Consider the following 16,441-nt stretch of genomic DNA (forward strand, 5'->3'; position numbering starts at 1 on the left):
GACTAGATGCTTAAAAGTACAAAACTCACTAGGCCCAGAGCCTACGGCCACACCACACTGAATGCGCCCGATCTCGTCTGATCTCGGAAGCTAAGCAGTGTCGGGCCTAGTTAGTACCTGGATGGGAGACCGCCTGGGAATATCAGGTGCTGTAGGCTTTTTTGTGCTCCAAGTTCAGGAAGTGAGCCATTTCTCAATTGCCTTTCAAAACTGCAAGGTCTAGCCGACTAGATGCTTAAAAGTACAAAACTCACTAGGCCCAGAGCCTACGGCCACACCACACTGAATGCGCCCGATCTCGTCTGATCTCGGAAGCTAAGCAGTGTCGGGCCTAGTTAGTACCTGGATGGGAGACCGCCTGGGAATACCAGGTGCTGTAGGCTATTTTGTGCTCCATGATTAGTAATTGCGCAACTTCTCAATTACTTTTCAAATTTGGTATGTTTCCAAAATAATTGTATCCCGTTTTATAGCGGAAATGTTGGACAGCATTATGAGGGCTGGAGCTACCTATTTACATATAATTAGCATACAGGTAGTGTGTTCATGGGTAATAAATCGACTTTCACATGTAATGCAGTACAGAGAATATTGAGTCCTTCAAGAGGCATGAAAGAAAGCCGTTATTGTGTTGATTGTTCTCTCCACCTCCCTGCAACAGAAACAGGATGGATGGATTAAAGTTATCCTACCAGACATAGGAGTCCTGAATGGGCCCACCAGTCTTATATATCTCGCCTGATCGAGCCTGATCGAGCGCTGATCGAGCGATGAGCGTGGTATCATGTTGCAAGTGGCTGCATGGCTTAGCTTACTAAATGCAAATGCATAAGAGTAATATTCTTAGCATTTCTAGAGCCTACGGCCACACCACACTGAATGCGCCCGATCTCGTCTGATCTCGGAAGCTAAGCAGTGTCGGGCCTAGTTAGTACCTGGATGGGAGACCGCCTGGGAATACCAGGTGCTGTAGGCTTTTTTGTGCTCCAAGTTCAGGAAGTGAGCCATTTCTCAATTGCCTTTCAAAACTGCAAGGTCTAGCCGACTAGATGCTTAAAAGTACAAAACTCACTAGGCCCAGAGCCTACGGCCACACCACACTGAATGCGCCTGATCTCGTCTGATCTCGGAAGCTAAGCAGTGTCGGGCCTAGTTAGTACCTGGATGGGAGACCGCCTGGGAATACCAGGTGCTGTAGGCTTTTTTGTGCTCCAAGTTCAGGAAGTGAGCCATTTCTCAATTGCCTTTCAAAACTGCAAGGTCTAGCCGACTATATGCTTAAAAGTACAAAACTCACTAGGCCCAGAGCCTACGGCCACACCACACTGAATGCGCCCGATCTCGTCTGATCTCGGAAGCTAAGCAGTGTCGGGCCTAGTTAGTACCTGGATGGGAGACCGCCTGGGAATACCAGGTGCTGTAGGCTTTTTTGTGCTCCAAGTTCAGGAAGTGAGCCATTTCTCAATTGCCTTTCAAAACTGCAAGGTCTAGCCGACTAGATGCTTAAAAGTACAAAACTCCCTAGGCCCAGAGCCTACGGCCACACCACACTGAATGCGCCCGATCTCGTCTGATCTCGGAAGCTAAGCAGTGTCGGGCCTAGTTAGTACCTGGATGGGAGACCGCCTGGGAATACCAGGTGCTGTAGGCTTTTTTGTGCTCCAAGTTCAGGAAGTGAGCCATTTCTCAATTGCCTTTCAAAACTGCAAGGTCTAGCCGACTAGATGCTTAAAAGTACAAAACTCACTAGGACCAGAGCCTACGGCCACACCACACTGAATGCGCCCGATCTCGTCTGATCTCGGAAGCTAAGCAGTGTCGGGCCTAGTTAGTACCTGGATGGGAGACCGCCTGGGAATACCAGGTGCTGTAGGCTTTTTTGTGCTCCAAGTTCAGGAAGTGAGCCATTTCTCAATTGCCTTTCAAAACTGCAAGGTCTAGCCGACTAGATGCTTAAAAGTACAAAACTCACTAGGCCCAGAGCCTACGGCCACACCACACTGAATGCGCCCGATCTCGTCTGATCTCGGAAGCTAAGCAGTGTCGGGCCTAGTTAGTACCTGGATGGGAGACCGCCTGGGAATACCAGGTGCTGTAGGCTATTTTGTGCTCCATGATTAGTAATTGCACAACTTCTCAATTACTTTTCAAATTTGGTATGTTTCCAAAATAATTTTATCCCGTTTTATAGCGGAAATGTTGGACAACATTATGAGGGCTGGAGCTACCTATTTACATATAATTAGCATACAGGTAGTGTGTTCATGGGTAATAAATCGACTTTCACATGTAATGCAGTACAGAGAATATTGAGTCCTTCAAGAGGCATGAAAGAAAGCCGTTATTGTGTTGATTGTTCTCTCCACCTCCCTGCAACAGAAACAGGATGGATGGATTAAAGTTATCCTACCAGACATAGGAGTCCTGAATGGGCCCACCAGTCTTATATATCTCGCCTGATCGAGCCTGATCGAGCGATGAGCGTGGTATCATGTTGCAAGTGGCTGCATGGCTTAGCTTACTAAATGCAAATGCATAAGAGTAATATTCTTAGCATTTCTAGAGCCTACGGCCACACCACACTAAGCAGTGTCGGGCCTAGTTAGTACCTGGATGGGAGACCGCCTGGGAATACCAGGTGCTGTAGGCTTTTTTGTGCTCCAAGTTCAGGAAGTGAGCCATTTCTCAATTGCCTTTCAAAACTGCAAGGTCTAGCCGACTAGATGCTTAAAAGTACAAAACTCACTAGGACCAGAGCCTACGGCCACACCACACTGAATGCGCCCGATCTCGTCTGATCTCGGAATCTAAGCAGTGTCGGGCCTAGTTAGTACCTGGATGGGAGACCGCCTGGGAATACCAGGTGCTGTAGGCTTTTTTGTGCTCCAAGTTCAGGAAGTGAGCCATTTCTCAATTGCCTTTCAAAACTGCAAGGTCTAGCCGACTAGATGCTTAAAAGTACAAAACTCACTAGGCCCAGAGCCTACGGCCACACCACACTGAATGCGCCCGATCTCGTCTGATCTCGGAAGCTAAGCAGTGTCGGGCCTAGTTAGTACCTGGATGGGAGACCGCCTGGGAATACCAGGTGCTGTAGGCTATTTTGTGCTCCATGATTAGTAATTGCACAACTTCTCAATTACTTTTCAAATTTGGTATGTTTCCAAAATAATTGTATCCCGTTTTATAGCGGAAATGTTGGACAACATTATGAGGGCTGGAGCTACCTATTTACATATAATTAGCATACAGGTAGTGTGTTCATGGGTAATAAATCGACTTTCACATGTAATGCAGTACAGAGAATATTGAGTCCTTCAAGAGGCATGAAAGAAAGCCGTTATTGTGTTGATTGTTCTCTCCACCTCCCTGCAACAGAAACAGGATGGATGGATTAAAGTTATCCTACCAGACATAGGAGTCCTGAATGGGCCCACCAGTCTTATATATCTCGCCTGATCGAGCCTGATCGAGCGATGAGCGTGGTATCATGTTGCAAGTGGCTGCATGGCTTAGCTTACTAAATGCAAATGCATAAGAGTAATATTCTTAGCATTTCTAGAGCCTACGGCCACACCACACTGAATGCGCCCGATCTCGTCTGATCTCGGAAGCTAAGCAGTGTCGGGCCTAGTTAGTACCTGGATGGGAGACCGCCTGGGAATACCAGGTGCTGTAGGCTTTTTTTTTGCTCCAAGTTCAGGAAGTGAGCCATTTCTCAATTGCCTTTCAAAACTGCAAGGTCTAGCCGACTAGATGCTTAAAAGTACAAAACTCACTAGGCCCAGAGCCTACGGCCACACCACACTGAATGCGCCTGATCTCGTCTGATCTCGGAAGCTAAGCAGTGTCGGGCCTAGTTAGTACCTGGATGGGAGACCGCATGGGAATACCAGGTGCTGTAGGCTTTTTTGTGCTCCAAGTTCAGGAAGTGAGCCATTTCTCAATTGCCTTTCAAAACTGCAAGGTCTAGCCGACTAGATGCTTAAAAGTACAAAACTCACTAGGCCCAGAGCCTACGGCCACACCACACTGAATGCGCCCGATCTCGTCTGATCTCGGAAGCTAAGCAGTGTCGGGCCTAGTTAGTACCTGGATGGGAGACCGCCTGGGAATACCAGGTGCTGTAGGCTATTTTGTGCTCCATGATTAGTAATTGCGCAACTTCTCAATTACTTTTCAAATTTGGTATGTTTCCAAAATAATTGTATCCCGTTTTATAGCGGAAATGTTGGACAGCATTATGAGGGCTGGAGCTACCTATTTACATATAATTAGCATACAGGTAGTGTGTTCATGGGTAATAAATCGACTTTCACATGTAATGCAGTACAGAGAATATTGAGTCCTTCAAGAGGCATGAAAGAAAGCCGTTATTGTGTTGATTGTTCTCTCCACCTCCCTGCAACAGAAACAGGATGGATGGATTAAAGTTATCCTACCAGACATAGGAGTCCTGAATGGGCCCACCAGTCTTATATATCTCGCCTGATCGAGCCTGATCGAGCGCTGATCGAGCGATGAGCGTGGTATCATGTTGCAAGTGGCTGCATGGCTTAGCTTACTAAATGCAAATGCATAAGAGTAATATTCTTAGCATTTCTAGAGCCTACGGCCACACCACACTGAATGCGCCCGATCTCGTCTGATCTCGGAAGCTAAGCAGTGTCGGGCCTAGTTAGTACCTGGATGGGAGACCGCCTGGGAATACCAGGTGCTGTAGGCTTTTTTGTGCTCCAAGTTCAGGAAGTGAGCCATTTCTCAATTGCCTTTCAAAACTGCAAGGTCTAGCCGACTAGATGCTTAAAAGTACAAAACTCACTAGGCCCAGAGCCTACGGCCACACCACACTGAATGCGCCTGATCTCGTCTGATCTCGGAAGCTAAGCAGTGTCGGGCCTAGTTAGTACCTGGATGGGAGACCGCCTGGGAATACCAGGTGCTGTAGGCTTTTTTGTGCTCCAAGTTCAGGAAGTGAGCCATTTCTCAATTGCCTTTCAAAACTGCAAGGTCTAGCCGACTATATGCTTAAAAGTACAAAACTCACTAGGCCCAGAGCCTACGGCCACACCACACTGAATGCGCCCGATCTCGTCTGATCTCGGAAGCTAAGCAGTGTCGGGCCTAGTTAGTACCTGGATGGGAGACCGCCTGGGAATACCAGGTGCTGTAGGCTTTTTTGTGCTCCAAGTTCAGGAAGTGAGCCATTTCTCAATTGCCTTTCAAAACTGCAAGGTCTAGCCGACTAGATGCTTAAAAGTACAAAACTCACTAGGCCCAGAGCCTACGGCCACACCACACTGAATGCGCCCGATCTCGTCTGATCTCGGAAGCTAAGCAGTGTCGGGCCTAGTTAGTACCTGGATGGGAGACCGCCTGGGAATACCAGGTGCTGTAGGCTTTTTTGTGCTCCAAGTTCAGGAAGTGAGCCATTTCTCAATTGCCTTTCAAAACTGCAAGGTCTAGCCGACTAGATGCTTAAAAGTACAAAACTCACTAGGACCAGAGCCTACGGCCACACCACACTGAATGCGCCCGATCTCGTCTGATCTCGGAAGCTAAGCAGTGTCGGGCCTAGTTAGTACCTGGATGGGAGACCGCCTGGGAATACCAGGTGCTGTAGGCTTTTTTGTGCTCCAAGTTCAGGAAGTGAGCCATTTCTCAATTGCCTTTCAAAACTGCAAGGTCTAGCCGACTAGATGCTTAAAAGTACAAAACTCACTAGGCCCAGAGCCTACGGCCACACCACACTGAATGCGCCCGATCTCGTCTGATCTCGGAAGCTAAGCAGTGTCGGGCCTAGTTAGTACCTGGATGGGAGACCGCCTGGGAATACCAGGTGCTGTAGGCTATTTTGTGCTCCATGATTAGTAATTGCACAACTTCTCAATTACTTTTCAAATTTGGTATGTTTCCAAAATAATTTTATCCCGTTTTATAGCGGAAATGTTGGACAACATTATGAGGGCTGGAGCTACCTATTTACATATAATTAGCATACAGGTAGTGTGTTCATGGGTAATAAATCGACTTTCACATGTAATGCAGTACAGAGAATATTGAGTCGTTCAAGAGGCATGAAAGAAAGCCGTTATTGTGTTGATTGTTCTCTCCACCTCCCTGCAACAGAAACAGGATGGATGGATTAAAGTTATCCTACCAGACATAGGAGTCCTGAATGGGCCCACCAGTCTTATATATCTCGCCTGATCGAGCCTGATCGAGCGATGAGCGTGGTATCATGTTGCAAGTGGCTGCATGGCTTAGCTTACTAAATGCAAATGCATAAGAGTAATATTCTTAGCATTTCTAGAGCCTACGGCCACACCACACTAAGCAGTGTCGGGCCTAGTTAGTACCTGGATGGGAGACCGCCTGGGAATACCAGGTGCTGTAGGCTTTTTTGTGCTCCAAGTTCAGGAAGTGAGCCATTTCTCAATTGCCTTTCAAAACTGCAAGGTCTAGCCGACTAGATGCTTAAAAGTACCAAACTCACTAGGACCAGAGCCTACGGCCACACCACACTGAATGCGCCCGATCTCGTCTGATCTCGGAAGCTAAGCAGTGTCGGGCCTAGTTAGTACCTGGATGGGAGACCGCCTGGGAATACCAGGTGCTGTAGGCTTTTTTGTGCTCCAAGTTCAGGAAGTGAGCCATTTCTCAATTGCCTTTCAAAACTGCAAGGTCTAGCCGACTAGATGCTTAAAAGTACAAAACTCACTAGGCCCAGAGCCTACGGCCACACCACACTGAATGCGCCCGATCTCGTCTGATCTCGGAAGCTAAGCAGTGTCGGGCCTAGTTAGTACCTGGATGGGAGACCGCCTGGGAATACCAGGTGCTGTAGGCTATTTTGTGCTCCATGATTAGTAATTGCACAACTTCTCAATTACTTTTCAAATTTGGTATGTTTCCAAAATAATTGTATCCCGTTTTATAGCGGAAATGTTGGACAACATTATGAGGGCTGGAGCTACCTATTTACATATAATTAGCATACAGGTAGTGTGTTCATGGGTAATAAATCGACTTTCACATGTAATGCAGTACAGAGAATATTGAGTCCTTCAAGAGGCATGAAAGAAAGCCGTTATTGTGTTGATTGTTCTCTCCACCTCCCTGCAACAGAAACAGGATGGATGGATTAAAGTTATCCTACCAGACATAGGAGTCCTGAATGGGCCCACCAGTCTTATATATCTCGCCTGATCGAGCCTGATCGAGCGATGAGCGTGGTATCATGTTGCAAGTGGCTGCATGGCTTAGCTTACTAAATGCAAATGCATAAGAGTAATATTCTTAGCATTTCTAGAGCCTACGGCCACACCACACTGAATGCGCCCGATCTCGTCTGATCTCGGAAGCTAAGCAGTGTCGGGCCTAGTTAGTACCTGGATGGGAGACCGCCTGGGAATACCAGGTGCTGTAGGCTTTTTTTTTGCTCCAAGTTCAGGAAGTGAGCCATTTCTCAATTGCCTTTCAAAACTGCAAGGTCTAGCCGACTAGATGCTTAAAAGTACAAAACTCACTAGGCCCAGAGCCTACGGCCACACCACACTGAATGCGCCTGATCTCGTCTGATCTCGGAAGCTAAGCAGTGTCGGGCCTAGTTAGTACCTGGATGGGAGACCGCATGGGAATACCAGGTGCTGTAGGCTTTTTTGTGCTCCAAGTTCAGGAAGTGAGCCATTTCTCAATTGCCTTTCAAAACTGCAAGGTCTAGCCGACTAGATGCTTAAAAGTACAAAACTCACTAGGCCCAGAGCCTACGGCCACACCACACTGAATGCGCCCGATCTCGTCTGATCTCGGAAGCTAAGCAGTGTCGGGCCTAGTTAGTATCTGGATGGGAGACCGCCTGGGAATATCAGGTGCTGTAGGCTTTTTTGTGCTCCAAGTTCAGGAAGTGAGCCATTTCTCAATTGCCTTTCAAAACTGCAAGGTCTAGCCGACTAGATGCTTAAAAGTACAAAACTCACTAGGCCCAGAGCCTACGGCCACACCACACTGAATGCGCCCGATCTCGTCTGATCTCGGAAGCTAAGCAGTGTCGGGCCTAGTTAGTACCTGGATGGGAGACCGCCTGGGAATACCAGGTGCTGTAGGCTATTTTGTGCTCCATGATTAGTAATTGCGCAACTTCTCAATTACTTTTCAAATTTGGTATGTTTCCAAAATAATTGTATCCCGTTTTATAGCGGAAATGTTGGACAGCATTATGAGGGCTGGAGCTACCTATTTACATATAATTAGCATACAGGTAGTGTGTTCATGGGTAATAAATCGACTTTCACATGTAATGCAGTACAGAGAATATTGAGTCCTTCAAGAGGCATGAAAGAAAGCCGTTATTGTGTTGATTGTTCTCTCCACCTCCCTGCAACAGAAACAGGATGGATGGATTAAAGTTATCCTACCAGACATAGGAGTCCTGAATGGGCCCACCAGTCTTATATATCTCGCCTGATCGAGCCTGATCGAGCGCTGATCGAGCGATGAGCGTGGTATCATGTTGCAAGTGGCTGCATGGCTTAGCTTACTAAATGCAAATGCATAAGAGTAATATTCTTAGCATTTCTAGAGCCTACGGCCACACCACACTGAATGCGCCCGATCTCGTCTGATCTCGGAAGCTAAGCAGTGTCGGGCCTAGTTAGTACCTGGATGGGAGACCGCCTGGGAATACCAGGTGCTGTAGGCTTTTTTGTGCTCCAAGTTCAGGAAGTGAGCCATTTCTCAATTGCCTTTCAAAACTGCAAGGTCTAGCCGACTAGATGCTTAAAAGTACAAAACTCACTAGGCCCAGAGCCTACGGCCACACCACACTGAATGCGCCCGATCTCGTCTGATCTCGGAAGCTAAGCAGTGTTGGGCCTAGTTAGTACCTGGATGGGAGACCGCCTGGGAATACCAGGTGCTGTAGGCTTTTTTGTGCTCCAAGTTCAGGAAGTGAGCCATTTCTCAATTGCCTTTCAAAACTGCAAGGTCTAGCCGACTAGATGCTTAAAAGTACAAAACTCACTAGGCCCAGAGCCTACGGCCACACCACACTGAATGCGCCCGATCTCGTCTGATCTCGGAAGCTAAGCAGTGTCGGGCCTAGTTAGTACCTGGATGGGAGACCGCCTGGGAATACCAGGTGCTGTAGGCTTTTTTGTGCTCCAAGTTCAGGAAGTGAGCCATTTCTCAATTGCCTTTCAAAACTGCAAGGTCTAGCCGACTAGATGCTTAAAAGTACAAAACTCACTAGGCCCAGAGCCTACGGCCACACCACACTGAATGCGCCCGATCTCGTCTGATCTCGGAAGCTAAGCAGTGTCGGGCCTAGTTAGTACCTGGATGGGAGACCGCCTGGGAATACCAGGTGCTGTAGGCTTTTTTGTGCTCCAAGTTCAGGAAGTGAGCCATTTCTCAATTGCCTTTCAAAACTGCAAGGTCTAGCCGACTAGATGCTTAAAAGTACAAAACTCACTAGGCCCAGAGCCTACGGCCACACCACACTGAATGCGCCCGATCTCGTCTGATCTCGGAAGCTAAGCAGTGTCAGGCCTAGTTAGTACCTGGATGGGAGACCGCCTGGGAATACCAGGTGCTGTAGGCTTTTTTGTGCTCCAAGTTCAGGAAGTGAGCCATTTCTCAATTGCCTTTCAAAACTGCAAGGTCTAGCCGACTAGATGCTTAAAAGTACAAAACTCACTAGGACCAGAGCCTACGGCCACACCACACTGAATGCGCCCGATCTCGTCTGATCTCGGAAGCTAAGCAGTGTCGGGCCTAGTTAGTACCTGGATGGGAGACCGCCTGGGAATACCAGGTGCTGTAGGCTTTTTTGTGCTCCAAGTTCAGGAAGTGAGCCATTTCTCAATTGCCTTTCAAAACTGCAAGGTCTAGCCGACTAGATGCTTAAAAGTACAAAACTCACTAGGCCCAGAGCCTACGGCCACACCACACTGAATGCGCCCGATCTCGTCTGATCTCGGAAGCTAAGCAGTGTCGGGCCTAGTTAGTACCTGGATGGGAGACCGCCTGGCAATACCAGGTGCTGTAGGCTATTTTGTGCTCCATGATTAGTAATTGCACAACTTCTCAATTACTTTTCAAATTTGGTATGTTTCCAAAATAATTTTATCCCGTTTTATAGCGGAAATGTTGGACAACATTATGAGGGCTGGAGCTACCTATTTACATATAATTAGCATACAGGTAGTGTGTTCATGGGTAATAAATCGACTTTCACATGTAATGCAGTACAGAGAATATTGAGTCCTTCAAGAGGCATGAAAGAAAGCCGTTATTGTGTTGATTGTTCTCTCCACCTCCCTGCAACAGAAACAGGATGGATGGATTAAAGTTATCCTACCAGACATAGGAGTCCTGAATGGGCCCACCAGTCTTATATATCTCGCCTGATCGAGCCTGATCGAGCGATGAGCGTGGTATCATGTTGCAAGTGGCTGCATGGCTTAGCTTACTAAATGCAAATGCATAAGAGTAATATTCTTAGCATTTCTAGAGCCTACGGCCACACCACACTGAATGCGCCCGATCTCGTCTGATCTCGGAAGCTAAGCAGTGTCGGGCCTAGTTAGTACCTGGATGGGAGACCGCCTGGGAATACCAGGTGCTGTAGGCTTTTTTTTTGCTCCAAGTTCAGGAAGTGAGCCATTTCTCAATTGCCTTTCAAAACTGCAAGGTCTAGCCGACTAGATGCTTAAAAGTACAAAACTCACTAGGCCCAGAGCCTACGGCCACACCACACTGAATGCGCCTGATCTCGTCTGATCTCGGAAGCTAAGCAGTGTCGGGCCTAGTTAGTACCTGGATGGGAGACCGCCTGGGAATACCAGGTGCTGTAGGCTTTTTTGTGCTCCAAGTTCAGGAAGTGAGCCATTTCTCAATTGCCTTTCAAAACTGCAAGGTCTAGCCGACTAGATGCTTAAAAGTACAAAACTCACTAGGCCCAGAGCCTACGGCCACACCACACTGAATGCGCCCGATCTCGTCTGATCTCGGAAGCTAAGCAGTGTCGGGCCTAGTTAGTACCTGGATGGGAGACCGCCTGGGAATACCAGGTGCTGTAGGCTATTTTGTGCTCCATGATTAGTAATTGCACAACTTCTCAATTACTTTTCAAATTTGGTATGTTTCCAAAATAATTGTATCCCGTTTTATAGCGGAAATGTTGGACAACATTATGAGGGCTGGAGCTACCTATTTACATATAATTAGCATACAGGTAGTGTGTTCATGGGTAATAAATCGACTTTCACATGTAATGCAGTACAGAGAATATTGAGTCCTTCAAGAGGCATGAAAGAAAGCCGTTATTGTGTTGATTGTTCTCTCCACCTCCCTGCAACAGAAACAGGATGGATGGATTAAAGTTATCCTACCAGACATAGGAGTCCTGAATGGGCCCACCAGTCTTATATATCTCGCCTGATCGAGCCTGATCGAGCGCTGATCGAGCGATGAGCGTGGTATCATGTTGCAAGTGGCTGCATGGCTTAGCTTACTAAATGCAAATGCATAAGAGTAATATTCTTAGCATTTCTAGAGCCTACGGCCACACCACACTGAATGCGCCCGATCTCGTCTGATCTCGGAAGCTAAGCAGTGTCGGGCCTAGTTAGTACCTGGATGGGAGACCGCCTGGGAATACCAGGTGCTGTAGGCTTTTTTTTTGCTCCAAGTTCAGGAAGTGAGCCATTTCTCAATTGCCTTTCAAAACTGCAAGGTCTAGCCGACTAGATGCTTAAAAGTACAAAACTCACTAGGCCCAGAGCCTACGGCCACACCACACTGAATGCGCCTGATCTCGTCTGATCTCGGAAGCTAAGCAGTGTCGGGCCTAGTTAGTACCTGGATGGGAGACCGCATGGGAATACCAGGTGCTGTAGGCTTTTTTGTGCTCCAAGTTCAGGAAGTGAGCCATTTCTCAATTGCCTTTCAAAACTGCAAGGTCTAGCCGACTAGATGCTTAAAAGTACAAAACTCACTAGGCCCAGAGCCTACGGCCACACCACACTGAATGCGCCCGATCTCGTCTGATCTCGGAAGCTAAGCAGTGTCGGGCCTAGTTAGTACCTGGATGGGAGACCGCCTGGGAATATCAGGTGCTGTAGGCTTTTTTGTGCTCCAAGTTCAGGAAGTGAGCCATTTCTCAATTGCCTTTCAAAACTGCAAGGTCTAGCCGACTAGATGCTTAAAAGTACAAAACTCACTAGGCCCAGAGCCTACGGCCACACCACACTGAATGCGCCCGATCTCGTCTGATCTCGGAAGCTAAGCAGTGTCGGGCCTAGTTAGTACCTGGATGGGAGACCGCCTGGGAATACCAGGTGCTGTAGGCTATTTTGTGCTCCATGATTAGTAATTGCGCAACTTCTCAATTACTTTTCAAATTTGGTATGTTTCCAAAATAATTGTATCCCGTTTTATAGCGGAAATGTTGGACAGCATTATGAGGGCTGGAGCTACCTATTTACATATAATTAGCATACAGGTAGTGTGTTCATGGGTAATAAATCGACTTTCACATGTAATGCAGTACAGAGAATATTGAGTCCTTCAAGAGGCATGAAAGAAAGCCGTTATTGTGTTGATTGTTCTCTCCACCTCCCTGCAACAGAAACAGGATGGATGGATTAAAGTTATCCTACCAGACATAGGAGTCCTGAATGGGCCCACCAGTCTTATATATCTCGCCTGATCGAGCCTGATCGAGCGCTGATCGAGCGATGAGCGTGGTATCATGTTGCAAGTGGCTGCATGGCTTAGCTTACTAAATGCAAATGCATAAGAGTAATATTCTTAGCATTTCTAGAGCCTACGGCCACACCACACTGAATGCGCCCGATCTCGTCTGATCTCGGAAGCTAAGCAGTGTCGGGCCTAGTTAGTACCTGGATGGGAGACCGCCTGGGAATACCAGGTGCTGTAGGCTTTTTTTTTGCTCCAAGTTCAGGAAGTGAGCCATTTCTCAATTGCCTTTCAAAACTGCAAGGTCTAGCCGACTAGATGCTTAAAAGTACAAAACTCACTAGGCCCAGAGCCTACGGCCACACCACACTGAATGCGCCTGATCTCGTCTGATCTCGGAAGCTAAGCAGTGTCGGGCCTAGTTAGTACCTGGATGGGAGACCGCATGGGAATACCAGGTGCTGTAGGCTTTTTTGTGCTCCAAGTTCAGGAAGTGAGCCATTTCTCAATTGCCTTTCAAAACTGCAAGGTCTAGCCGACTAGATGCTTAAAAGTACAAAACTCACTAGGCCCAGAGCCTACGGCCACACCACACTGAATGCGCCCGATCTCGTCTGATCTCGGAAGCTAAGCAGTGTCGGGCCTAGTTAGTACCTGGATGGGAGACCGCCTGGGAATATCAGGTGCTGTAGGCTTTTTTGTGCTCCAAGTTCAGGAAGTGAGCCATTTCTCAATTGCCTTTCAAAACTGCAAGGTCTAGCCGACTAGATGCTTAAAAGTACAAAACTCACTAGGCCCAGAGCCTACGGCCACACCACACTGAATGCGCCCGATCTCGTCTGATCTCGGAAGCTAAGCAGTGTCGGGCCTAGTTAGTACCTGGATGGGAGACCGCCTGGGAATACCAGGTGCTGTAGGCTATTTTGTGCTCCATGATTAGTAATTGCGCAACTTCTCAATTACTTTTCAAATTTGGTATGTTTCCAAAATAATTGTATCCCGTTTTATAGCGGAAATGTTGGACAGCATTATGAGGGCTGGAGCTACCTATTTACATATAATTAGCATACAGGTAGTGTGTTCATGGGTAATAAATCGACTTTCACATGTAATGCAGTACAGAGAATATTGAGTCCTTCAAGAGGCATGAAAGAAAGCCGTTATTGTGTTGATTGTTCTCTCCACCTCCCTGCAACAGAAACAGGATGGATGGATTAAAGTTATCCTACCAGACATAGGAGTCCTGAATGGGCCCACCAGTCTTATATATCTCGCCTGATCGAGCCTGATCGAGCGCTGATCGAGCGATGAGCGTGGTATCATGTTGCAAGTGGCTGCATGGCTTAGCTTACTAAATGCAAATGCATAAGAGTAATATTCTTAGCATTTCTAGAGCCTACGGCCACACCACACTGAATGCGCCCGATCTCGTCTGATCTCGGAAGCTAAGCAGTGTCGGGCCTAGTTAGTACCTGGATGGGAGACCGCCTGGGAATACCAGGTGCTGTAGGCTTTTTTGTGCTCCAAGTTCAGGAAGTGAGCCATTTCTCAATTGCCTTTCAAAACTGCAAGGTCTAGCCGACTAGATGCTTAAAAGTACAAAACTCACTAGGCCCAGAGCCTACGGCCACACCACACTGAATGCGCCTGATCTCGTCTGATCTCGGAAGCTAAGCAGTGTCGGGCCTAGTTAGTACCTGGATGGGAGACCGCCTGGGAATACCAGGTGCTGTAGGCTTTTTTGTGCTCCAAGTTCAGGAAGTGAGCCATTTCTCAATTGCCTTTCAAAACTGCAAGGTCTAGCCGACTATATGCTTAAAAGTACAAAACTCACTAGGCCCAGAGCCTACGGCCACACCACACTGAATGCGCCCGATCTCGTCTGATCTCGGAAGCTAAGCAGTGTCGGGCCTAGTTAGTACCTGGATGGGAGACCGCCTGGGAATACCAGGTGCTGTAGGCTTTTTTGTGCTCCAAGTTCAGGAAGTGAGCCATTTCTCAATTGCCTTTCAAAACTGCAAGGTCTAGCCGACTAGATGCTTAAAAGTACAAAACTCACTAGGCCCAGAGCCTACGGCCACACCACACTGAATGCGCCCGATCTCGTCTGATCTCGGAAGCTAAGCAGTGTCGGGCCTAGTTAGTACCTGGATGGGAGACCGCCTGGGAATACCAGGTGCTGTAGGCTTTTTTGTGCTCCAAGTTCAGGAAGTGAGCCATTTCTCAATTGCCTTTCAAAACTGCAAGGTCTAGCCGACTAGATGCTTAAAAGTACAAAACTCACTAGGACCAGAGCCTACGGCCACACCACACTGAATGCGCCCGATCTCGTCTGATCTCGGAAGCTAAGCAGTGTTGGGCCTAGTTAGTACCTGGATGGGAGACCGCCTGGGAATACCAGGTGCTGTAGGCTTTTTTGTGCTCCAAGTTCAGGAAGTGAGCCATTTCTCAATTGCCTTTCAAAACTGCAAGGTCTAGCCGACTAGATGCTTAAAAGTACAAAACTCACTAGGTCCAGAGCCTACGGCCACACCACACTGAATGCGCCCGATCTCGTCTGATCTCGGAAGCTAAGCAGTGTCGGGCCTAGTTAGTACCTGGATGGGAGACCGCCTGGGAATACCAGGTGCTGTAGGCTATTTTGTGCTCCATGATTAGTAATTGCGCAACTTCTCAATTACTTTTCAAATTTGGTATGTTTCCAAAATAATTTTATCCCGTTTTATAGCGGAAATGTTGGACAACATTATGAGGGCTGGAGCTACCTATTTACATATAATTAGCATACAGGTAGTGTGTTCATGGGTAATAAATCGACTTTCACATGTAATGCAGTACAGAGAATATTGAGTCCTTCAAGAGGCATGAAAGAAAGCCGTTATTGTGTTGATTGTTCTCTCCACCTCCCTGCAACAGAAACAGGATGGATGGATTAAAGTTATCCTACCAGACATAGGAGTCCTGAATGGGCCCACCAGTCTTATATATCTCGCCTGATCGAGCCTGATCGAGCGCTGATCGAGCGATGAGCGTGGTATCATGTTGCAAGTGGCTGCATGGCTTAGCTTACTAAATGCAAATGCATAAGAGTAATATTCTTAGCATTTCTAGAGCCTACGGCCACACCACACTGAATGCGCCCGATCTCGTCTGATCTCGGAAGCTAAGCAGTGTCGGGCCTAGTTAGTACCTGGATGGGAGACCGCCTGGGAATACCAGGTGCTGTAGGCTTTTTTGTGCTCCAAGTTCAGGAAGTGAGCCATTTCTCAATTGCCTTTCAAAACTGCAAGGTCTAGCCGACTAGATGCTTAAAAGTACAAAACTCACTAGGCCCAGAGCCTACGGCCACACCACACTGAATGCGCCTGATCTCGTCTGATCTCGGAAGCTAAGCAGTGTCGGGCCTAGTTAGTACCTGGATGGGAGACCGCCTGGGAATACCAGGTGCTGTAGGCTTTTTTGTGCTCCAAGTTCAGGAAGTGAGCCATTTCTCAATTGCCTTTCAAAACTGCAAGGTCTAGCCGACTAGATGCTTAAAAGTACAAAACTCACTAGGCCCAGAGCCTACGGCCACACCACACTGAATGCGCCTGATCTCGTCTGATCTCGGAAGCTAAGCAGTGTCGGGCCTAGTTAGTACCTGGATGGGAGACCGCATGGGAATACCAGGTGCTGTAGGCTTTTTTGTGCTCCAAGTTCAGGAAGTGAGCCATTTCTCAATTGCCTTTCAAAACTGCAA

The 16,441-nt window shown here is 47.6% G+C and overlaps 52 non-coding genes across 52 annotated transcripts; all 52 read left to right on the forward strand.

Moving 5' to 3' along the window:
- The first annotated feature begins 39 nt into the window (after positions 1 to 39).
- On the forward strand, positions 40 to 158 carry LOC138552588 (5S ribosomal RNA). Its single transcript, XR_011296268.1, has one exon. It is a non-coding gene; the product is annotated as a 5S ribosomal RNA (ribosomal RNA).
- A 106-nt stretch (positions 159 to 264) lies between these two features.
- LOC138551668 (5S ribosomal RNA) lies at positions 265 to 383 on the forward strand. The gene has a single exon (XR_011295383.1). It is a non-coding gene; the product is annotated as a 5S ribosomal RNA (ribosomal RNA).
- A 474-nt stretch (positions 384 to 857) lies between these two features.
- On the forward strand, positions 858 to 976 carry LOC138551669 (5S ribosomal RNA). The gene has a single exon (XR_011295384.1). It is a non-coding gene; the product is annotated as a 5S ribosomal RNA (ribosomal RNA).
- Positions 977 to 1,082: 106 nt separating this feature from the next.
- Positions 1,083 to 1,201, forward strand: LOC138552674 (5S ribosomal RNA). The gene has a single exon (XR_011296353.1). It is a non-coding gene; the product is annotated as a 5S ribosomal RNA (ribosomal RNA).
- A 106-nt stretch (positions 1,202 to 1,307) lies between these two features.
- On the forward strand, positions 1,308 to 1,426 carry LOC138551670 (5S ribosomal RNA). The gene has a single exon (XR_011295385.1). It is a non-coding gene; the product is annotated as a 5S ribosomal RNA (ribosomal RNA).
- Positions 1,427 to 1,532: 106 nt separating this feature from the next.
- LOC138551671 (5S ribosomal RNA) lies at positions 1,533 to 1,651 on the forward strand. Its single transcript, XR_011295386.1, has one exon. It is a non-coding gene; the product is annotated as a 5S ribosomal RNA (ribosomal RNA).
- Positions 1,652 to 1,757: 106 nt separating this feature from the next.
- On the forward strand, positions 1,758 to 1,876 carry LOC138551672 (5S ribosomal RNA). The gene has a single exon (XR_011295387.1). It is a non-coding gene; the product is annotated as a 5S ribosomal RNA (ribosomal RNA).
- Positions 1,877 to 1,982: 106 nt separating this feature from the next.
- Positions 1,983 to 2,101, forward strand: LOC138551674 (5S ribosomal RNA). The gene has a single exon (XR_011295388.1). It is a non-coding gene; the product is annotated as a 5S ribosomal RNA (ribosomal RNA).
- Positions 2,102 to 2,756: 655 nt separating this feature from the next.
- Positions 2,757 to 2,875, forward strand: LOC138553093 (5S ribosomal RNA). The gene has a single exon (XR_011296770.1). It is a non-coding gene; the product is annotated as a 5S ribosomal RNA (ribosomal RNA).
- Positions 2,876 to 2,981: 106 nt separating this feature from the next.
- LOC138551675 (5S ribosomal RNA) lies at positions 2,982 to 3,100 on the forward strand. The gene has a single exon (XR_011295389.1). It is a non-coding gene; the product is annotated as a 5S ribosomal RNA (ribosomal RNA).
- A 463-nt stretch (positions 3,101 to 3,563) lies between these two features.
- On the forward strand, positions 3,564 to 3,682 carry LOC138551676 (5S ribosomal RNA). Its single transcript, XR_011295390.1, has one exon. It is a non-coding gene; the product is annotated as a 5S ribosomal RNA (ribosomal RNA).
- A 107-nt stretch (positions 3,683 to 3,789) lies between these two features.
- LOC138552902 (5S ribosomal RNA) lies at positions 3,790 to 3,908 on the forward strand. Its single transcript, XR_011296580.1, has one exon. It is a non-coding gene; the product is annotated as a 5S ribosomal RNA (ribosomal RNA).
- Positions 3,909 to 4,014: 106 nt separating this feature from the next.
- LOC138551677 (5S ribosomal RNA) lies at positions 4,015 to 4,133 on the forward strand. The gene has a single exon (XR_011295391.1). It is a non-coding gene; the product is annotated as a 5S ribosomal RNA (ribosomal RNA).
- A 474-nt stretch (positions 4,134 to 4,607) lies between these two features.
- On the forward strand, positions 4,608 to 4,726 carry LOC138551679 (5S ribosomal RNA). The gene has a single exon (XR_011295393.1). It is a non-coding gene; the product is annotated as a 5S ribosomal RNA (ribosomal RNA).
- A 106-nt stretch (positions 4,727 to 4,832) lies between these two features.
- On the forward strand, positions 4,833 to 4,951 carry LOC138552675 (5S ribosomal RNA). The gene has a single exon (XR_011296354.1). It is a non-coding gene; the product is annotated as a 5S ribosomal RNA (ribosomal RNA).
- Positions 4,952 to 5,057: 106 nt separating this feature from the next.
- Positions 5,058 to 5,176, forward strand: LOC138551680 (5S ribosomal RNA). Its single transcript, XR_011295394.1, has one exon. It is a non-coding gene; the product is annotated as a 5S ribosomal RNA (ribosomal RNA).
- A 106-nt stretch (positions 5,177 to 5,282) lies between these two features.
- Positions 5,283 to 5,401, forward strand: LOC138551681 (5S ribosomal RNA). Its single transcript, XR_011295395.1, has one exon. It is a non-coding gene; the product is annotated as a 5S ribosomal RNA (ribosomal RNA).
- Positions 5,402 to 5,507: 106 nt separating this feature from the next.
- LOC138551682 (5S ribosomal RNA) lies at positions 5,508 to 5,626 on the forward strand. Its single transcript, XR_011295396.1, has one exon. It is a non-coding gene; the product is annotated as a 5S ribosomal RNA (ribosomal RNA).
- A 106-nt stretch (positions 5,627 to 5,732) lies between these two features.
- Positions 5,733 to 5,851, forward strand: LOC138551683 (5S ribosomal RNA). Its single transcript, XR_011295397.1, has one exon. It is a non-coding gene; the product is annotated as a 5S ribosomal RNA (ribosomal RNA).
- A 655-nt stretch (positions 5,852 to 6,506) lies between these two features.
- On the forward strand, positions 6,507 to 6,625 carry LOC138551684 (5S ribosomal RNA). Its single transcript, XR_011295398.1, has one exon. It is a non-coding gene; the product is annotated as a 5S ribosomal RNA (ribosomal RNA).
- A 106-nt stretch (positions 6,626 to 6,731) lies between these two features.
- On the forward strand, positions 6,732 to 6,850 carry LOC138551685 (5S ribosomal RNA). Its single transcript, XR_011295399.1, has one exon. It is a non-coding gene; the product is annotated as a 5S ribosomal RNA (ribosomal RNA).
- Positions 6,851 to 7,313: 463 nt separating this feature from the next.
- Positions 7,314 to 7,432, forward strand: LOC138551686 (5S ribosomal RNA). Its single transcript, XR_011295400.1, has one exon. It is a non-coding gene; the product is annotated as a 5S ribosomal RNA (ribosomal RNA).
- Positions 7,433 to 7,539: 107 nt separating this feature from the next.
- LOC138552903 (5S ribosomal RNA) lies at positions 7,540 to 7,658 on the forward strand. Its single transcript, XR_011296581.1, has one exon. It is a non-coding gene; the product is annotated as a 5S ribosomal RNA (ribosomal RNA).
- Positions 7,659 to 7,764: 106 nt separating this feature from the next.
- On the forward strand, positions 7,765 to 7,883 carry LOC138553052 (5S ribosomal RNA). The gene has a single exon (XR_011296729.1). It is a non-coding gene; the product is annotated as a 5S ribosomal RNA (ribosomal RNA).
- A 106-nt stretch (positions 7,884 to 7,989) lies between these two features.
- LOC138551687 (5S ribosomal RNA) lies at positions 7,990 to 8,108 on the forward strand. The gene has a single exon (XR_011295401.1). It is a non-coding gene; the product is annotated as a 5S ribosomal RNA (ribosomal RNA).
- A 474-nt stretch (positions 8,109 to 8,582) lies between these two features.
- Positions 8,583 to 8,701, forward strand: LOC138551688 (5S ribosomal RNA). Its single transcript, XR_011295402.1, has one exon. It is a non-coding gene; the product is annotated as a 5S ribosomal RNA (ribosomal RNA).
- Positions 8,702 to 8,807: 106 nt separating this feature from the next.
- Positions 8,808 to 8,926, forward strand: LOC138551376 (5S ribosomal RNA). The gene has a single exon (XR_011295098.1). It is a non-coding gene; the product is annotated as a 5S ribosomal RNA (ribosomal RNA).
- Positions 8,927 to 9,032: 106 nt separating this feature from the next.
- LOC138551691 (5S ribosomal RNA) lies at positions 9,033 to 9,151 on the forward strand. Its single transcript, XR_011295404.1, has one exon. It is a non-coding gene; the product is annotated as a 5S ribosomal RNA (ribosomal RNA).
- A 106-nt stretch (positions 9,152 to 9,257) lies between these two features.
- Positions 9,258 to 9,376, forward strand: LOC138551692 (5S ribosomal RNA). The gene has a single exon (XR_011295405.1). It is a non-coding gene; the product is annotated as a 5S ribosomal RNA (ribosomal RNA).
- A 106-nt stretch (positions 9,377 to 9,482) lies between these two features.
- Positions 9,483 to 9,601, forward strand: LOC138553048 (5S ribosomal RNA). Its single transcript, XR_011296725.1, has one exon. It is a non-coding gene; the product is annotated as a 5S ribosomal RNA (ribosomal RNA).
- Positions 9,602 to 9,707: 106 nt separating this feature from the next.
- LOC138551693 (5S ribosomal RNA) lies at positions 9,708 to 9,826 on the forward strand. Its single transcript, XR_011295406.1, has one exon. It is a non-coding gene; the product is annotated as a 5S ribosomal RNA (ribosomal RNA).
- A 106-nt stretch (positions 9,827 to 9,932) lies between these two features.
- LOC138553154 (5S ribosomal RNA) lies at positions 9,933 to 10,051 on the forward strand. Its single transcript, XR_011296830.1, has one exon. It is a non-coding gene; the product is annotated as a 5S ribosomal RNA (ribosomal RNA).
- A 463-nt stretch (positions 10,052 to 10,514) lies between these two features.
- On the forward strand, positions 10,515 to 10,633 carry LOC138551694 (5S ribosomal RNA). The gene has a single exon (XR_011295407.1). It is a non-coding gene; the product is annotated as a 5S ribosomal RNA (ribosomal RNA).
- Positions 10,634 to 10,740: 107 nt separating this feature from the next.
- Positions 10,741 to 10,859, forward strand: LOC138552676 (5S ribosomal RNA). The gene has a single exon (XR_011296355.1). It is a non-coding gene; the product is annotated as a 5S ribosomal RNA (ribosomal RNA).
- A 106-nt stretch (positions 10,860 to 10,965) lies between these two features.
- LOC138551695 (5S ribosomal RNA) lies at positions 10,966 to 11,084 on the forward strand. Its single transcript, XR_011295408.1, has one exon. It is a non-coding gene; the product is annotated as a 5S ribosomal RNA (ribosomal RNA).
- Positions 11,085 to 11,558: 474 nt separating this feature from the next.
- Positions 11,559 to 11,677, forward strand: LOC138551696 (5S ribosomal RNA). Its single transcript, XR_011295409.1, has one exon. It is a non-coding gene; the product is annotated as a 5S ribosomal RNA (ribosomal RNA).
- Positions 11,678 to 11,784: 107 nt separating this feature from the next.
- Positions 11,785 to 11,903, forward strand: LOC138552904 (5S ribosomal RNA). The gene has a single exon (XR_011296582.1). It is a non-coding gene; the product is annotated as a 5S ribosomal RNA (ribosomal RNA).
- A 106-nt stretch (positions 11,904 to 12,009) lies between these two features.
- LOC138552589 (5S ribosomal RNA) lies at positions 12,010 to 12,128 on the forward strand. The gene has a single exon (XR_011296269.1). It is a non-coding gene; the product is annotated as a 5S ribosomal RNA (ribosomal RNA).
- Positions 12,129 to 12,234: 106 nt separating this feature from the next.
- Positions 12,235 to 12,353, forward strand: LOC138551697 (5S ribosomal RNA). Its single transcript, XR_011295410.1, has one exon. It is a non-coding gene; the product is annotated as a 5S ribosomal RNA (ribosomal RNA).
- Positions 12,354 to 12,827: 474 nt separating this feature from the next.
- Positions 12,828 to 12,946, forward strand: LOC138551698 (5S ribosomal RNA). The gene has a single exon (XR_011295411.1). It is a non-coding gene; the product is annotated as a 5S ribosomal RNA (ribosomal RNA).
- A 107-nt stretch (positions 12,947 to 13,053) lies between these two features.
- On the forward strand, positions 13,054 to 13,172 carry LOC138552905 (5S ribosomal RNA). The gene has a single exon (XR_011296583.1). It is a non-coding gene; the product is annotated as a 5S ribosomal RNA (ribosomal RNA).
- Positions 13,173 to 13,278: 106 nt separating this feature from the next.
- On the forward strand, positions 13,279 to 13,397 carry LOC138552590 (5S ribosomal RNA). The gene has a single exon (XR_011296270.1). It is a non-coding gene; the product is annotated as a 5S ribosomal RNA (ribosomal RNA).
- Positions 13,398 to 13,503: 106 nt separating this feature from the next.
- On the forward strand, positions 13,504 to 13,622 carry LOC138551699 (5S ribosomal RNA). The gene has a single exon (XR_011295412.1). It is a non-coding gene; the product is annotated as a 5S ribosomal RNA (ribosomal RNA).
- Positions 13,623 to 14,096: 474 nt separating this feature from the next.
- Positions 14,097 to 14,215, forward strand: LOC138551700 (5S ribosomal RNA). The gene has a single exon (XR_011295413.1). It is a non-coding gene; the product is annotated as a 5S ribosomal RNA (ribosomal RNA).
- A 106-nt stretch (positions 14,216 to 14,321) lies between these two features.
- On the forward strand, positions 14,322 to 14,440 carry LOC138552678 (5S ribosomal RNA). The gene has a single exon (XR_011296357.1). It is a non-coding gene; the product is annotated as a 5S ribosomal RNA (ribosomal RNA).
- A 106-nt stretch (positions 14,441 to 14,546) lies between these two features.
- LOC138551702 (5S ribosomal RNA) lies at positions 14,547 to 14,665 on the forward strand. Its single transcript, XR_011295415.1, has one exon. It is a non-coding gene; the product is annotated as a 5S ribosomal RNA (ribosomal RNA).
- A 106-nt stretch (positions 14,666 to 14,771) lies between these two features.
- Positions 14,772 to 14,890, forward strand: LOC138551703 (5S ribosomal RNA). The gene has a single exon (XR_011295416.1). It is a non-coding gene; the product is annotated as a 5S ribosomal RNA (ribosomal RNA).
- Positions 14,891 to 14,996: 106 nt separating this feature from the next.
- Positions 14,997 to 15,115, forward strand: LOC138551387 (5S ribosomal RNA). Its single transcript, XR_011295109.1, has one exon. It is a non-coding gene; the product is annotated as a 5S ribosomal RNA (ribosomal RNA).
- Positions 15,116 to 15,221: 106 nt separating this feature from the next.
- Positions 15,222 to 15,340, forward strand: LOC138551704 (5S ribosomal RNA). Its single transcript, XR_011295417.1, has one exon. It is a non-coding gene; the product is annotated as a 5S ribosomal RNA (ribosomal RNA).
- Positions 15,341 to 15,814: 474 nt separating this feature from the next.
- LOC138551706 (5S ribosomal RNA) lies at positions 15,815 to 15,933 on the forward strand. The gene has a single exon (XR_011295418.1). It is a non-coding gene; the product is annotated as a 5S ribosomal RNA (ribosomal RNA).
- A 106-nt stretch (positions 15,934 to 16,039) lies between these two features.
- On the forward strand, positions 16,040 to 16,158 carry LOC138552679 (5S ribosomal RNA). The gene has a single exon (XR_011296358.1). It is a non-coding gene; the product is annotated as a 5S ribosomal RNA (ribosomal RNA).
- Positions 16,159 to 16,264: 106 nt separating this feature from the next.
- LOC138552906 (5S ribosomal RNA) lies at positions 16,265 to 16,383 on the forward strand. Its single transcript, XR_011296584.1, has one exon. It is a non-coding gene; the product is annotated as a 5S ribosomal RNA (ribosomal RNA).
- The last annotated feature ends 58 nt before the right edge of the window (positions 16,384 to 16,441 follow it).

Source organism: Ambystoma mexicanum, unplaced genomic scaffold (genome assembly GCF_040938575.1).
Source record: "Ambystoma mexicanum isolate Mex_15411 unplaced genomic scaffold, UKY_AmexF1_1 Mex_scaf106, whole genome shotgun sequence".
Taxonomy (NCBI): Eukaryota; Metazoa; Chordata; class Amphibia; order Caudata; family Ambystomatidae; genus Ambystoma; species Ambystoma mexicanum.